Source organism: Puma concolor, chromosome A3 (genome assembly GCF_028749965.1).
Source record: "Puma concolor isolate L17-30 chromosome A3, mPumCon1.1.hap2, whole genome shotgun sequence".
NCBI classification, from domain to species: domain Eukaryota; kingdom Metazoa; phylum Chordata; class Mammalia; order Carnivora; family Felidae; genus Puma; species Puma concolor.
The window spans coordinates 19631782-19649336 of NC_141669.1; positions in this window are offsets into that span (position 1 = coordinate 19631782).

Consider the following 17555-nt stretch of genomic DNA (forward strand, 5'->3'; position numbering starts at 1 on the left):
GGGGCAGAGAGAGAGGGAGACACAGAATCGGAAACAGGCTCCAGGCTCTGAGCCATCAGCCCAGAGCCTGACGCGGGCTCGAACTCACGGACCGCGAGATGGTGACCTGGCTGAAGTCGGACGCTCAACCGACTGCGCCACCCAGGCGCCCCCCCAGAGGCTTTAAAAAGTGCTGGTGCCCCGCCCCCAGCCCGCCATCCTAAACTAATTGAATTAAAATCTCAAGACGTGGAGATTGGGCTTTGGGGTTTCTTGAAAAATTCCCCAGGTTATTCCAATTTAAAACCAGAACTGGAAAGTACTATTTTAAAAAACAACTTTCTAGGGGCGCCTGGGTGGCCCAGTCAGTTGAGCTTCCGACTTCGGCTCAGATCGTGATCTCACGGTTTGTGGGTTCAAGCCCCGCGTGGGGCTCTGTGCTGACAGCTTAGAGCCTGGAGCCTGCTTCGGATTCTGTGTCTCCCCCTCTCTCTGCCCCTCTGCTGCTCACATTCTCTCTCTCGAAAAATAATAAAAACATTTTTAAGAAATAAATAAATAATAAAAACTTTCTAAACCAGCAATGTTTACCCTGCTGGTGCAAAATTCTTCACTGGATAGGAAATCAACTTTGGTAGGTTTATAGCATTTGGAAATTACAAATAACCAAGATTAGAAAATATCAGAGTGTAGCACATTTTGTTTCGGATGTGTGTGTGTGTGTGTAATGAGCAGTTATGTAAAACACAAGATTTCTTACTGTGTGTCACAGTACATTTGAAAAGCAATTGTAAGCAAACCTTTTCTAAGGTGCTGTTAGGTATTTTTTCTATTGAGTTTGAGGTGATGGGGCCGCAATAGAATGTGGTGGTTGCAACGCCTATGTTTGAATCGGGCTTTTCCTCTTTGTGAAAGCTACTAAACTCATAGTTCCATTTATCATTGGCGAGGGATACAGATTAGAACAAGCCGGAGTGGATGCAGATGGAGCTACGTGAGAGAGTTCCAAACGCAAAGCTTCCATCATCCTCAGGGTGCGTTCCCCTCCCGGCGCTGAAGTGTGACAGTGCCCAGAGGGCACTGCCGGCCTGAGAAGCTCCTCGGGGCTGCGGTGTCCAGGAGTTTTACCGGGGCTTCATTACACAGGTGTGATTGGTTGAATTGTTTCCCACGTGTTTGAATTCAATCTCTCTGTCCTCCTTGGAAGTCAGGCTGGTATCATGTGGCCCAAAGCCCCAGCCTTCTAGTCACATGGTTGGTCCGTGCCGTGACCAGCCCCCACCTTGAATCATCTTGTCAGCGTAGACTACCCAGGGGCCCACCAGGGGTCACCTTGTTAGTGTAACTCTCAGGTGTGGTCCCAGGGGCCCCGTGGACAACAAAGACACTCCTTGGAAAATTCCAAGAGTCTAGAGGTTACTTCCTAGAGCTAGACAAAGGCCAGCCGCTCTTTTAGGCTAGATTCTGGTGCATAATTAAAGTTTTAGTTCAAAACACAGAATTCTAAAAAAAATTATTCCAAGTTGACATAGAACATGTTTTGTTATGTTAAATAAGGTTTTCGAGGGCTCTTAAGTGACATTAGAGATCATTCGGCCCAATTCCTTCCTTTTAAATATAAGGCAACTATCCAAGAATAAACAAAGTTCCATGCTGTGTTTTATGTTTGAAGCTGTCAGAACCTCTTAAAAAATTAACCACTTTGGCGGGAGACACAGCAGAGGATCTGCTGCTTCAATACTGGAAATTACACCGTGGATTTCCTATTGTTTCAGGAATAACTCTTACTTGGAAATATTTCAAGGAGTTCATTTTAAGTTCAGTCACATTTAAAGTGAGGTAATTTATTATAATTTATTAGTCACTGAATATCCATGTGCTCCCGTACATTTCCCAGCTCCCTTGCAGTTAGGTGGGTCTAAGTGATGAGTTCTGACAAGTGAGCTGTGATGGAAGTGACATGTGTCACTTCTGGGACAAAGAATAGAGAGAAGAACACTTTTTAGTTCTCGATGCTTTTCTCCTTTCCTGCCGCCACAACAGCAGAGGCTAAACGCGGAGATGGTGTAACCACAAGATGGAACAGCCTGGATGTCAGGCGTGCTTGGAAGGGAGCTGTCGGGAGGAGCTCCAGACCTGCAGCCAACTTGGGGTGAATGAAAAATAAACTTTCCTGGGTTAAACCAATGGGAGTTTGGGATTATTAATCCCTGCAGCATAGCCTAGTCTGTTCGTTAACACATTAACAATATAATCTTACATTAGCCATGTTTTAAACTTTCCACAATTATCCAAAACATAATTTATAATCTTTGACATTCATACAGATTTGAAAGCTCAATGTTTGTATGGGTAAAACATCTCATCAAAAATATTTGACAACTGTCAGCATGGAGCCTGCTTGGGATTCTCCCTCTCTTTCTTTCCCTCTCTCTCTCTCTCTCCCTCCCTGGTGCTCTGTCTCTCTCTCTCAAAATAAAAAAATAAACATTAAAAAAAATTGACAGCAAGGTAATTCTTAGTTTTTCTTGTTGGGTGAGAAGAGAGCCAAACAGAAAAATATGTCACCTGTGACTAATACAGAACAGGGTCAAATTTAATCTCATTCAGGATCTGGATTAAATCTGAATAATTAGATAACCAAAAAAATTTTTTTGGTTTAGTTTATAAGGTTATTATTTTGCTATGTTTATCAGCATAGACTAAGCCATTTTGGAAGATAACACAAAAGTTCTTTCAGGCCTAAGTGATATATTTTTCTTTTAATTCCCTTGAACATTTTCCTTAAATTTCCTTAAAGATTTGGGGTTGTGTGTGAATTTTAATTTGTTTCCACAAAATTGAGACTCAAAAGTTAGGTCATTTGCTCTAAAACTTACAACAAATTAATGGAGAGGGCAGTACCCAAATCCCAACTTTCATTGTTTCCACGATGTCTGTGCTTCCTAGAAAAGTCATGGGGTGGTAAGTAGGAGAAGAAAAGTTAAGGTTAGCCTTCCATTTCCAGGAACGATGAGTTAAGTAATTTAAACAAATCCTCCCATTGAGGACAACCAAAATGCTGAGCAAAATATAAAATCCCCTTTCTAGAAACAGCAAACAAACAGTGAGGAGTTACCAGGCCAAGTTCCTAGAGAAGATGAAAATCTATAAAGACGAACATGGTACTGGTGCCATTTTATCCTGAGGACATGGTTATCCACAGCAGGTGATTGAGAGGTTTTTTTCTTTTAAGTTTATTTATTTTATTTTGAGAGAGAGAGAGAGAGAGAACATGAGCATGCTCAAGGGAAAGGGAGAGAGAGAATCCCAAACACAGAGCCTGACGTGGGGCTCCATCTCACAGATCGTGAGATCGTGACCTGATCTGAGATGCTTAACCAACTGAGCCACCCAGGCGCCCCGATTGAGAGGTATAACAGTGCCTTTAGGGCTAGGGAGACAAAAGTTGGAGGCTGGGGCCCAGCATGGGTAAGTGCCCTGCACCCTGAGTTGAGACTGACACACACTAGAAATGAGAGTGAATTGGAAGTCAACCAGTCCTATATACTGCGGGCTGTCTTTGAGTCATCTGGGTGGCCTGGAAAATCTCAAGCTTAAAATTGGATTGGGGTAATATTGGAATGTTGGTGCCTTCAAGTGCCTGGCAGAAGCAATGAAAATTCTCTTTGGAGAAAGAGGACATCATAGTAGGCCTCAAGTTATTTTGACAAATAAAATCATCAGGATATAGGAAAAAATAACCATGTATACAAGATGATAAAACACTATGGACAAGAAAAATAAAATATACCAGACTGCAGAAATAGACCCTCAGGGATTCCAATATAGACTGTAAAGCAGTTATGCTTATAAAGTTCAAATAGAAAATGACATAGATTTGACAAAGAACCAAGTAGAAATGCAAATCGTCAAAAAATAGAGTACCCTAAATTAAATCAGTGGATGATTTATGAACAAATCAGACACACTAAAGGAAGAATTCTGGCAAAGATCCGATGAAACCATTCAGAATAAAGCGCAAAGAGAAAAAAAAAGAATGGAAGAGAAAGGAGGATAGAATGAAAATGTCTAACCCATTCGGTGGGAGCCTTAAAAGAAGAAGTAAAAGAGAATGGGACAGAAGCAACATTTAATGAGAAAATAGCTGGAATTTTTTCAGCCATAGACATTAAGCCACAGAAGCTCAATAAATTGCAAGGAACATAGCAGAAAACAGGCCACCGCAGACACATCATAAAGAAGCAAAGAATACCAAAGGCAATGAGAAACTATTAAGAGCAGCCAGAGGGAAAAGGACAGTTTACCTTCAAAGAAAAAATGGTTAGGCTGACTGCTGAATTCTCAGCAGTGGTTATGGAAGCCAAAGGATCGGGGAATGATATCTTTAATGTGCTGCAGGAAACAGCTACCAACCTAGTATTACACACTGGGTGAAAACATCCCTAAAACACGGTGTGCAAATAGCCCCGACTCAGTAATTAAATCTTTTCCCTGCTGGTACCTGCCGCAGACACACGTTGGTATGTAGTTGTTCTTTTTCTCACTCTCCTCTGCAACCTACAAACTGTGTGCTCATTGTTAGTAACTCTGCAAGGAGCCAGGGTAGAGGTGAGCATAGGGCTGGTGGGAGGGCAAGAGGAGGAGTAACAAAGTTAACTTTGTCGACCGTTTTGTGAGATGGCTTCACAGACTGGAGAGCTAGTAAATGTTGGAGGCTGGCTTGCTCTTGGGCAATTTCCAGAATTCTTCATGAATACCCGTTGGGTGGTCCATATTTTTCTTACTGATTTGTAAGAATTCTTCATGCATTTTAGATGCAAGTCTTATTTATTTACTTATTGTCTCTTTTCAATAATAGATGGTACCGATATGATTTCCCATTCTGTGGCTTCTTTTCCACTCTTTTAATGGTGTCTTTTGATAAATGGAAGTCATTAATTTATCACTCTTTTCCTTATGGTTAGTATTTTTTTTCATTTTTGAGAAGAAGTTCCCCTGGGTCATTTTTAATAACACATGCCAAGCCTTTTTCCTCAGTAATTTAAAATCTAAATTTAACCGTGTGATATTGAACAGGACTTGGTAGTCTAATTAACAGCCTTTTTCTATCTCTTCCCTGCGTACAAACTAGAATAGATGGAGGAAGGGATTAGGGGAAATGTATACTCTGAAAACATAGGATATTTGGACAAAGGCACCCGATATTTGACTCACTGAATCAGAGTTCTTGGACTAGAGCTTGGATGTGTGTAATTTTTTTTTTTTTTTTTTTTTTTTGAGAGAGAGAGCGTGTGAGCAAGTGGGGAAGAGGCAGAGAGAGGGGGAGAGAGAGAACCCCAAGCAGGCCCTGTGCTGTCAGTGTGGAGCCCATCTCAGGGCTGGATCCCACGAACCATGATATCATGACCTGAGCTGAAATCGAGGGTCAGACACTTAAAGGACTGAGCCACCCAGGCACCCTGGACGTGTGTAATTTTTAAAATTCCCCCCGATAATTCAGCTATATCTTGATGAGGACTACAAAGGAGGAAAAAAAACAAAAAACCCTTAAGTGTCTGGAAAGTCGTGGAAGGAAGGAGAGAATTTCAAGCAGTGCTTGGGAAACAGTCTCAGATGTAGCAGATAATCCAGACGGCATAAAGATTAAGAAGAGGACAGACTTCTAGCTCTAAGATGAGTAAGTTCTGGAGATCTTCAGATAGCATGGTGACCATAATGAACAGTACTTCACTGCATACTTGCAAGTGAAGAGAGTAAGTCTTAAATGTTCTCACCACACATGCAAAAAGGTAATTATGTGAGGGGCTAGAGGTGTTAAGTAACCTTATTGTGGTAATCATTTGCATTATTTACATGTGTCAAATCATCACATTGTACCTTAAACTTATATATGTTATATGGCAATAAATCTCACTAAAGCTGGGGAAAAAAATCACGCAAGGCACATGTGGAAACTAGGAAAGATATGGGCAACAAGAACGCCGATGACAGCAAGCAACCCTCTAATAGTGGAGGCACATGTATGAGAATGAGAATTCTCAAAACATACGTTGATTCCTGGTAGCATTTGCAGAAATGAATTATCTGGTTTTTTAGTAAAAGGCAAGAGATTTATGCGATCTGAAGAGAAACCAGAGCATTGGTTTTTTAAAGATTAAGAAAAATGTCGGATTTTGCTTGGATCTTCCGTCATTAGTAAAAGAACACTTTTGGTACAGAGGTGGGGTATAGACTATGGGTTGCAGGGTGAAGGGGTAGCCAGTCAGAAGGTAAAAACCTGGGTATCAGGTATTTACAGAGAAGGATAGTAATACAGTTTTGCAGAGTCAAACAAAAAGGACGTATTTCAGTTTTAAGATTTGAAATCCTTGAATCTCAGAGTTGAGAAGAACCTCAAATACCATTTTGAATAATTCCATCTGACACTTAAATTTCCTTTACAAAGTCCTGTCATTCTGTTTATACTTCAACTCCTCTGTGGGTAAGGTCTGCCATCTGCCACCACCCTCATGAGCGGCCTGTTGTGTCTCTGCATGGCTTTGAGTGAAGGCTTTTCCTTATCATGGGCTCAGAACTGCTCTCCTCAGATAGTACTGGTTGCCATATTTGAAACAGGAGGACAGGTGTCAGCTGTGAGGGAATGTCATCTTACCAATACATTCTGATACATTTATTGAATGGCTTTCCAAAGGAACTGGTAAAAGAAAATAAGTCTGGCTTGAATCACTTTGTGGGGAGATCAAATGTAAACAAATTTGACCAGATCAAATAGGAGCAAGTAGGACAGTTTAAGAAATAGTGGTTCTGCAAGAATGACTGTTTGAAAGTCAGTCCTTTGTTTCAGGCTCTCTCAGGCAAATACATAACCTCCAAATTTAGCCGTGTGGTGTTCAGTATGGCAACCGCACGTCAGAAATTTGAAAGGATCTGTATCATTTACAAGTGACTTTGGCTGAAAGAAACAGAATATCCAGCTAAAAGTGCTCAAACCACATGACCCATAATGTGCCACTTAACAAAACGTGTGGAAGCAGGTGATGACTGGGCTGTTCAGCAGCTGGCCGTCTGGGCATAAGTTGGCTGTGCTCCTGGCCTTCCCCTTCTGACCAGCAGATGGCAGAGCTGCTCTAAACACTACATCCCCAGCTTGCAGAGTCCTGAGCAGATAGGGAGGAGACCAGAGCAAAAGGGCTTTCTCTTTCTCTTCTAAGTCCCCCTGAGCGGGAAGAAACATTGAGGCTCCCAGCAGACGTCTTGGGCCAGAATTTGACCAAATACCCATGACTGGACTGACAAAAGGGAAATGAGAGTGGCATGATTTACTTACTCCTTGAAGCTGGGCACATCACTGCCCAATCGAAATAGGGCTTTTATTTTACTTGTACTTTTCTTTTTTTTTTTTTTTTTAAGTCAAAAAGAAGTGAGGAATAGCTGTTGGGTAGGCTACCCATCGCCCCTGCCAGAGGAGCTCAGGAGAAATTATACACGCTAAATCCACCGGGCCCAGTGCCAAGGGCAGGACAATGCCTCTACAGAAACTAGTAAAATGTTTTTCTTCCTCTGATAATTATTAATCCTCGGCAGTGACTTAGAAAAATTCTTGGGCTAAATTTCTTGCTATTAAATGCACGATGGGTATAGAAACTGACTGTAAAACTGTTTTTAAAAGTCACTGTGCTTCTAACCCAAACTTCTTACTCTAATGCTTATCTTACCACGACATGAGTGGTTACGAATCACCTCCAATTTACATATTACAGAGGAGCCTTACATGGTAAAGAATAAATCATTTTCAAATTAGACATTCCATCTAGAACTGACAGCAGCTGATTCCCAGCACTGTCTTTTATTTCTGACATGCTTTTAGATGAGAGTAATCTTATATTTGCAGTAATTCTCAGGATAAAATTTTCTTCTCAAAGCTTCTTCTACGAAGTGGTCTTTTATTGTTGTTGTTTTTGTTTTTTTAGTTTTGAGGAATAAAGCAATTCTTCTCTCTCTTTTGAAATTGCATATCAAATCCAGAAACATTGACTCTTTAATTTAAAAGATTAATGTCAAATGATGGATGTAAACATGTATTTTCCATCCTGTTTCTTTGCGAGTGCCTTTCTCGTTCTTGGTAGATCCTCATTCCTATTGGATTTCCATCGCACGCTAATTATCTCCGGCTACAGCTGCTTACTGACAGCTGTTCCCTTCACTGCCCACCATGCAGCCACCCTTCTGCGGGCGACCCATACTGTAGTTCCCATCTGTGGACACCCCTGCCTCCCCCGTGTGGTTGCTTCCGCTGGGGCTTTCACCCTGCCTCAGACGCAGAGCTTGCGGCCTAAATCATTCCAAATGTTGCATTCCCCTGGCCTGACTGACTGATTGACAGAAGCCTCATTTAGCACCAGTGAGAAGTAATACTTTTGCTAGGACTTCTGGGAGAGATTCTTTCTCTGTCCTGTCAGTTTTTTACCTTTCAAGGAAGCCCCAGAGTTGCTGTAAACTATCTTGATATCTTGAGTGGGAACTCGTCTCAGAATGGAGCTGAGAGGGGTGCCTGGGTGGCTCAGTTGGTTAAGCGTCCAACTTCAGCTCAGGTCATGATCTCACGGTCCGTGGGTTCAAGCCCCGTGTCGGGCTCTGTGCTGACAGTTCAGGGCCTGGAGCCTGCTTTGGAGTCTGTGTCTCCCTCTCTCTGCCCCTCCCCTGCTCATGCTCTGTCTCTTTCCCTCTCTCTCTCAAAAATAAACACTAAAAAAAAAAAGAAGAAGAATGGAGCTGAGAGAGAGAGAGAAACAGACAGACAGACAGAAAGGCTCCCTGGTGATACATTTCAGCCTTCAACCAACACAGCAGCATAGCAGCAAGGCCTATTCCTGGACTGTTCAGTTACATAATCTAGTAAGTTCCTATTTCATTTAAGCCAGTGTTTGGATCCGATTTTTCTCTCCCTCGCTACCAAAAGAGTTCTAACTTATACATAGGTTCAGAATCTCTCACGACCAAGGAATATTCTCAGATACTGAATATGTCATAAAAATTAATATGAAAAATACTTAAAAGGGAGTAAGTGTACCTATAACTTATGTCCAGTATCTTTGCTGTCTTTAAATAGTAATGTCCACCTGTGATGTAATGCAATATAGAAAAGAGTTTAGACAGGTATTCCTGATATTATATGACTTAATGAACGAACTCTAGTCGTTATTATGGTAATGTGCCCTGGGGGCAGTTTCCTCAAGTCTGAGCATGTACTTTTGTTTCCTTTTCGAATCTAAATTATTTCTCATTATCATGGAATAAAATAATCGTGAAGATATTTAGCAATATTGATAAATCATTGGCACACATAAGCCTATAATTATAAAAGTGGTGGTCTCATGCTGTGATGCTTGAATTTCTCTGGCTATTTCTTTTACTCAAACAGTGCTGTTCTGCGAAACAGACACAACAGGCTGGTCAGCATGACCACGTGACATGACCACAGTCTCTTGGCTGAGAGACATTTGTGCCTGGAGTTGGACATCACTGTGAAGACACTGTTCACTTCAGGAAAACTTCGTTCTTCAGTCAATACTTCTAGCCTGCCCCGCGGTGACCTTTGCGCTCTCCACCCCAGGTGTCCACATCCTTGTCAAAGGGTGAGAGACCTTCTGTAATTGGCGAGATGATTCCAAGACAAGGGGCCAGCCAGGTTGTCTACCTGGAGCGTTCCCTAGAAACAGAGCCAGTTCCTTTCCCTGTAGGAACAAAACAGATAGTAAGGCAGATTCTGTTTTTTGTTTTTTGTTTTCACGGTGATAAAGGACACATTGATTGTGCTAAAAGAAGTTATTTTCCTAGGGAGCCCTTCTGCCATATATCCTACAGCTGTATTGGTTAATACTACACCAGGAAAACCTAGAGTTTATGTTAATAGGTAATTATTTCACACGGCTCAAAATCCTGAGATACAAATATTTGTGAACACTTTCTTTCCCACTCCCGTTTCCCTGAGGCCCCCGTTTTCCTCCCCAGAGACAATCCATTTTCTGTTTCTGCCATGTCTTCTCAGGGCGATGTTCTGCACATTTAAGCGAATGCATGTAAATATTATCTTTTCCCTTTCACCTCAACAATGGTATATTTCCTACTCTGCAAAGATATAGATTTCTTTTTTCACCTAAGCTATCCTGGATCCACTTCCATTTTGGTACACAAGGAGCTTCCTCATTCTTTCTCATAGCCTCTGAGTATTCCATAATTTCATAATACCATGGTTTTACCAGTGTCCTATTGGTAACATTTACATTTCTCCCCCACCCCCCAATCTTTGGCTCTCACAGACAGTGCTACAGTGAAAAACCTTGAACATACATCAGTCTGCATGTGAATGAGTGTATCTTTGAAACAAATTTCTAGAAGTGAGGTTTTTTTTTTTTGGTTAAGGGCAAGCATGTTTGTATTTTTTCTCATTTTTAGAGGTTTTACCTGAAAAAGTAATACATACACATGGTAAACAAACAAAACCAAACCAAGCAGTATGAGAATATATATAGTGAAAGATGAGTCCCCCCACCTCCTTTGGCCTCTATTCCCTTTTCCATAGGTAGCCATTGTTGTGTGCACACTTCTAGAGAGTATAGGCATATGCAAACATGTATATGTGAATCAGCATTTGTCATTTGTCTTTGCTTGAAACAAATATATGAGGAACACACACCATTTTGCACCTTGCTTTTTTCACTTTATATATTTTAGAGTTCATTGTCTGTGGGTACAGATCAGTCTCATTTTTAAGGCAATACAAGATTTCCTGTGAGGAGACTGACATTAACTTTTTTCATTAAAAAAAGTTAAGGTATAATTTATATACAGCAAATTTTACCCTTTTAAGTACATAGTTCTGCAAGTTTTGACTAATACATACCATCCTTTGTAATTTAGATAGATATTGCCATATAGCCCTCCTGAGAAAGTTGGGTAAGTATGCGTACCTGCCCTTCCACGAACTTCCACAACCGAGAGGTGTCATTGGACTTTTTGATCTTTACCAGTCTGTAGGGGAAAATGGTATGGCATTATCATTTAAAATTTTATTTCCCTTATTACGACGAAGCAAAGCATCTTTTCTTTTTTAATTTTATTTACTTTTTTAAAAGATTTTTTTTTTTAAGTAATCTCTACACCCAGTATAGGGCTCGAACTCACAACCCCAAGATCAAGAATTGCATGCACCACTGACCGAGCCAGCCAGGCACCCCTATTTTTATTTTTTTAAAGCAAACTCTACACCCAACGTGGGGCTCGAACTTATGACCCTGAGATCAAGAGTTGCATGCTCTCCCAACTGAGCCAGCCAGGCACCCCAGCATCTTTCCATTTGTATAAGATTTATTTAGATGTCTTTTCTTGGGAACTGTCCGTACTTTATTTTTTTGTCCCCTTTTTCTCTTGTGGGTTGGTCGTCTTCTTCATATCAAGTAGGGAATCCTGACATTAGGAAATTGTCTGGTATATAAATTGCAAAAATTGGGGAAACTTGATGTTCGTAGAAACATTAAGTAAGGACTACATTCCCTATACAGCAAATACTTAAATCTTTTTCAATCATTGGGAGGATATTGCATGTACAGAGTTCCACTTCAGGAGAACTAAACTTCCAAAATGACATTTGGCTCAGAAGATTGTCATGTTTTGTAAAAGTATCAGATGTCTGTTATTCTGAAACAAAATAAAATTGCACATATGTGTGCAATTGACTATACAGTCTTTGAGTAAACTACCAGGATTAAAAGAGTGTTTTATCATATATCATATAGCTGACCTGGGTCTCTCTGATTAATACGTGTGAATATCCACCAGTTCATTTCAGGCACATGCAAAGATGAGAAGTCTCTTCTGGATGCTTCTTGCCATAGCTCTCCAAGGTGATTACATCATACTGAAATGAAAAATAATTCACAGTTTCGGGTATCTATCTCCAAACTGCATACCTGATGTTTGACACAGATATCTATGTCTTAGGATGCAATGGAGAGGAGTTGAGACACAAGAAAATGAAAAACTGTCTTGTTTTGACATGACTTGGAGAAATAAAATTTGTTATCTGGCCCCCAATCCAGGAGAAGACAGCTTGTGAACTACAAATGATGGGAACGAAAGAACTTCACTTGATTTATTTGGATAAATAAATTTATAGAATGTTTAGGAAAGAAACTCCAGGAGGAAGGCGGTGGCAATAGACAGGAGTGAGTCAGTACCCCTTCTTACCTGTGGACTCAGGGACAGAAGGGTATAATTAAGTCCTCCATTATGAGCTTGAACCAGGTGAGCAATGGTCACTGGCTTTGATTTTAATTTGTGTATTGAGATGAAGCTTTTTGCATACTCTGTCATTATATATGACTTTCTTCAAGCATGGATAATTGATACAAGTCATACACATTTGTAGCCTTTTCATTCTTTCTCTTGATGTCTGCACATATCTTGATCAACATCTACATTTGATGTATATTAATAGAGCTTTCTAATCACTCATGATGAATCGAATCACTCCTAATTGGAATGAAAAGTAATGAAAAGACTTCACACACAAAATCAGATCTTTGAGTTTATTCTTGTTAACTACTCGTTTTGCGCGACTGGCTCATCAAACAACGGAAGCCACTTTCTTTGTGCGTCCTACTCTTCTCCCCTCTGGGCGAAGACTCCAGCACTTCCTTCATTTCTCGTCACTCGCAGGTAATAACCCTCCTTGTGGTCACACACACAGCCTCAGCCTCCTAATTACAGCTTCTCCCTTCCTTTGGCTGGGGCCTGTCTGTGGGCTCAGGAAAGCGGGAGGGGGAAACTGCTTCTCTTTGTTCCTTGTCTTCCGGCCCCTCGGTGCTCTCTGAGAGGAGCTCTGCCAGGAGCTGGGAGTGGGTGTGGTACGAAGGAGAGAGGTGACTGTCTGGCTTCCCCTCTCTGGGCCTAGCAGGGTTTGAGACATTCTCCTGGGCAACTTCCTAGACCCTTTATACATTCTGCTCCTGGGCCTTGACTGACAAACCCACTGACCTGAGCAGTGCCCTTTCTTCCTTTTTTTTGAGAGAGAGAGAGGGAACATGCAGGCGCGCAAGAGAACTTGTGTGCGACCAGGGGAGGGGCAGAGAGAGAGAGAGAGAGAATCTTTTTTTTTAAAAATTTTTCTTTCAACGTTTATTTATTTTTGGGACAGAGAGAGACAGAGCATGAATGGGCGAGGGGCAGAGAGAGAGGGAGACACAGAATCGGAAACAGGCTCCAGGCTCTGAGCCATCAGCCCAGAGCCCGACACGGGGCTCGAACTCACAGACCGCGAGATCGTGACCTGGCTGAAGTCGGACGCTTAACCGACTGCGCCACCCAGGCGCCCCGAGAGAGAGAGAGAATCTTAAGCAGGCATCACACCCAGTGCTATCTCATGACAGTGAGATCATGACCTGAGCCAAAATCAAGAGTTGGTTGCTTAACCGTTTAACTGACTGAGCCACCAGGCACCCTGAGCAGTGCCCTTTCTATTCGCTGGCTGTACCTGTTCCCCTCTTGGCGTCTGCTCCTGCCAGTGTCCTTTTTACCTGTGTCCTTCACCACAGCCAGCTGCCCTGGGACAGGATCTATTTAAAATGACCTCTAGGGGCATCTGGGTGGCTCAGTAGGTTAAACGTCATGGAATACTACTTGAAGGAGAAAGAGGCAGGTTTCTATGTGCTGATATGGAATGATCTCCAAGGTATATTAAGTGAAAACAGCAGGGTACAAAAAAGTGTGTTATATGCCATCTTTATGAACAGAAGTTTTCATAAATATGTGCTTATATATAAGCATGAACCATTTGCAACAACATGGATGGAACTGGAGGGTATTATGCTAAGTGAAGTAAGTCACTCAGAGAAAGACAGATATCATGTGTTTTCACTCATATGTGGAACTTGAGAAACTTAACAGAGGATAATGGGGGAAGGGAAGGGGACAAAATAGTTTCAAACAGAGAGGGAGGCAAACCATAAGAGACTCCTGAATGCACAGAATAAACTGAAGGTTGATAGTGGTGGGGGAGGGGGAAATGGGTGATGGGCATTGAGGAGAATACTTTTTGGGATGAGCACTGGGGATTGTATGTGAGCGATGAATCATGGGAATCTACCCCCAAAACCAAGAGCACACTATAGACACTGTATGTTAGCTAACTTGACAATGAATTATATATAAAAAACAAAAAACGGAACACAAAAAACATCGGACTCTTGATTTTGGCTCAGGTCATGATCTCATGGTTTCGAGCCCTGAGTTGGGCTCTGCAATGACAGTGCAAAGCCTGCTTGGGATTCTCTCTCTCTCTCTCTCTCTCTCTCTCGTTTTCTCTTTGTTTCCCCCTCCCACCCCACTCTCGCTGTCTCTCAAAATGAATAAGTAAAGTTTATTTTAAAAAACTAACAAAATGACCTCTGGGCCACAGGAAGTGTTCTGTTGATGCTTTTGGTGGGGCGGGCCCTGTTTCCCTCTTCTTTGCGACCTGGCCCCTTTAAGGTTGTCAGTCGCGACCTCCAGAATTAACCACACAAGGATAACAAAACGAGTTTCCATGGGGTCATGCTGAGCTGAAGCTCCTCTACCCTTGAGCAGGTTTTATAGCTCCTTCCAGAGAACTCCTCCTCACCAGATCCTCCCTTTCTCATCAACATGTTAGGCCTTTAATGTGGGTCAGTTGTCTAACCTGCTTTTGGCATCTACTGTGAACTTTCCATATGGTCTCACACCTCACTTTGGAATCTGAAATCTATCAAACTTGGTCAGTCAAACCTCCCTATTAAATACGTCCTGTCATGTTTGTTTTCTTTCTTTCCTTTGAAGGATATTCCTTTTATTTTATTTTTTAATTTTTTTTAATGTTTATTTATATTTGAGAGAGAGACAAAGAGACAGAGAGCAGGTGGGGGAGGGGCAGAGAGAGAGGGAGACAAAGAATCGGAAGCAGGCTCCAGGCTCCGAGCTGTCAGCACAGAGCCCAACTCCGGGCTCGAACTCAGAAGCCGTGAGATCACGACCTGAGCCAAAGTTGGACGCTCAACTGACTGAGCCACCCAGGCGCCCCAAAGATATTCCTTTTATTTAGAGTGTTATCTCTAGCAAAACTTGCCCCCTGCCAGAGGGCCTCACTCAGATTCGTGAGATGGTTTTTATCTTCCCATGTCTCTGGGAGGCCCCTCCGCTTTCTTTATATCTATTTATTTAAATCACATGTTTTTGATTAGGTAACATATGCACATAGTACAAAATTCAAAAGGCGCAAAAGGGAATAGCATGAAAAGCAGATTTCTCCTCAACCCTTATCATTGGGATTCCTGGTCTCTCTCTCCAAAGGTCCCAATGACTGTGAGTTTGGGAGTATATTACCAGAAGTATATATGCAGACATAAGCATATATTTATGAACACTTTTGTTCATAAAGATGGCATATAACACACTTTTTTGTACCCTGCTGTTTTCACTTAATATATCTTGGAGATCATTCCATATCAGCACATAGAAACCTGCCTCTTTCTTCATGGTGGTTACATTAAATTTCCTCAAGTGGCTGTAACATAATTTATTTTACCAGTTCCATATTTATAAAGTTCAGGTTTACCCTTGTTGCTTGATTTAAATAAACCATTTACAGGGGTGCCTGGCTGGGTCGGTCAGTGGAGCACGCAACTCTTGATCTTGGGGTTGTGAGTTCAAGCCCCACATTGGGTGTAGAGCTTACTTTTAAGAAGTAAATAAAAATACTTAAAAAAAATAATCAATTTACATAATTGTTTGAGCATGGGCTCTGGAACTAGACTGTCTCTGGTTATGTTTCAGCTAGACCACTTACTTGCTGTGTGGCCTGAAGCATGCTACTAAACTTCTCTGTGCCTCAATTTCTGAATCTCTAAAATGGGAGGAATAATATTTACCTTTTAGAGTTGTGAAGATGAAATGAATTAAAGCAGGTGAAAAGCTTACACCTGTGGTTAGCACACACTAAACACTTAATATACATTAATACTTATTCGTACTGGATAAAAGTGCTCTGCTCCCTCTTTCTGTTCCTGAGCTGGATCTGGAGATCCAGACAGAAAGGAGCTGTTGTTTCTCCCCTGTGGTGCTGAGGAAGGGACTCCCTGGCTTTGTGCTTCGGATATGTGTCTAGTATCTGCTGATCTCAAGGGAGCCTGGGCGCTCTTGGTCTCAGGGTTTTCACAGCTAAGTCTGGGTTCCATGACCTGTGATCTGGTTGTCTCAGCAAGGTGGGGCCTGGTGGTACTTCCTGGGCCTTTGACCTTCTCTGTGGTGCCTACTAGCCCTGTAAACCATTCGAGGTCTGGCTACTTCTCCAGTATAGCCCAGTCCGTATTCTCTAGAGTCAGAGCCATGGTCTTCCTATGTTGGTGATCCCTCTGACAAGGTTCATTCTCAGCTGTTTTCCAGAGCTTGAAACAAGTTTCTGGGGCAGCAGCCATCTTGGTCCTTTGTGTTTGCTCGTATCCAATGAACGCACCTCTCCAAATTCTGCATCTTCTTTTGGTTGGCTAAAGGTTGACCTGCAGTACTTTCTTCCAGAAAGAAACTGTATTCCCTGACTTTTGGCATGTTGGACAATTTGTCTGTTGCATTTATATTTAAATGATAATAGGTAGGCTGTGTATGATATTCTTGGATCACACTTGTTTTTTTATAAGGATTGTCTCACTGTTTTTTTTATTGTTGAATGTTACTATGGAGAAGTCCAAGACTCATCTGAAATTTTTCCCTTTATAGATGAGTCGATAATTTTGCGTAAATGTTCAAAATTTTTTTCTTTATCATTGTAGTCTAGTAACTTTATTGAGACATATTCTTGTTGACAGTTCAAATTGTTTGTTTTCATCTTTCTTTGCTTTTTTTTTTTTTCTCAAGCTTTTCTTCTATGTTCTTTACTGGTTTTCATGTGTTCACTGTTTCTTTGTCACTCCTATTGTGGCCCTCAGTTCTGGAGTAGTAAATACCTTTTCTCTCCTCTTTTCTAACTCTTCCAACTGATTTTAAAAATCAGTTTTTTATGTTTATTTATTTATTTTGAGAGAGACCGAGCATGAGCGGGGGAGGGGCAGAGAAAGGGAGAGAGAGAATCCCAAACAGGCTCCACACTGTCAGCCCTAATGGGGGCTTCATCTCAAAAACCATGAGATCATGACCTGAGCTGACATCAAGAGTCAGACTCTTAACCGACTGAACCAACACACACTCCCCCAAAATCAACACTCACGCTATATTTTATCAATGAAATTTAAAAGTATATATAAGGTATAAGGACTAATTAAACAAAGACTTGACTACTAACATCTGGTTTAGAAGTACATCAGCTTAAACTGACAAGTTTATTCTAAAATTTATCTGGAAATTCTAAGGACCTAGAACAATCTTGAAAGTGGCAATCTTGAAGAAGAAGAATAAATATGGAGGACTTACACTTTTAGGCATTAGATTTCTCATGAAGTTAGAATTCAGACAATGTGATTTAGGTATTAGGAGAGACAAACAGATGAAGGAAAAGAAATCCAGAAACAGAC